The sequence below is a fragment of the Aptenodytes forsteri genome, unplaced genomic scaffold (assembly GCF_000699145.1).
Source record: "Aptenodytes forsteri isolate BGI_AS27 unplaced genomic scaffold, ASM69914v1 Scaffold268, whole genome shotgun sequence".
NCBI lineage: Eukaryota > Metazoa > Chordata > Aves > Sphenisciformes > Spheniscidae > Aptenodytes > Aptenodytes forsteri.
Genome location: NW_008794233.1, coordinates 47199 through 47634, shown reverse-complemented (window position 1 = coordinate 47634; position 436 = coordinate 47199). Strand labels below are relative to the sequence as shown.

The following is a 436-nucleotide window of genomic DNA, read 5'->3' as shown; positions in this document are numbered from 1 at the left end:
GGGATACGGGATGCCGGGATACGGGATGCCCGTGGGATGCCCGTGGGATACGGGATGCGGGGTGCCCACGGGATGCAGGATGTGGGATACGGAGTACGGGGTGTGGGATGCGGGTCCCATTGTGTCAGCCCCCCAGCTGCCAGCAAGGCGGGGGGTGCCCCCACCTGCTCTCCTCGCCCTCCAGCAGCTTCCTGTAGGTCGCGATCTCGATGTCCAGGGCCAGCTTGTCGTTCATGAGCTCCTGGTACTCGCGGAGCTGCCGGGCCATGTCCTGCTTCGCCTTCTGCAGGGCAGCCTCCAGCTCGGCCAGCTTCCCCTTGGCGTCCTTCAGGGCCAGCTCCCCGCGCTCCTCCGCCTCCGCGATGGCCGTCTCCAGGCTGGCTCGCTGCAACGCACGCCCGCGGAGGGGGAGTTGACCTGGAGAAGGGGCTGGGGG

The 436-nt window shown here is 68.8% G+C and overlaps 1 pseudogene; it reads right to left on the bottom strand.

Moving 5' to 3' along the window:
- Window positions 1-124: 124 nt before the first annotated feature.
- Window positions 125-436, bottom strand: part of LOC103904543 — a 5509-nt pseudogene continuing 5197 nt past the window's right edge.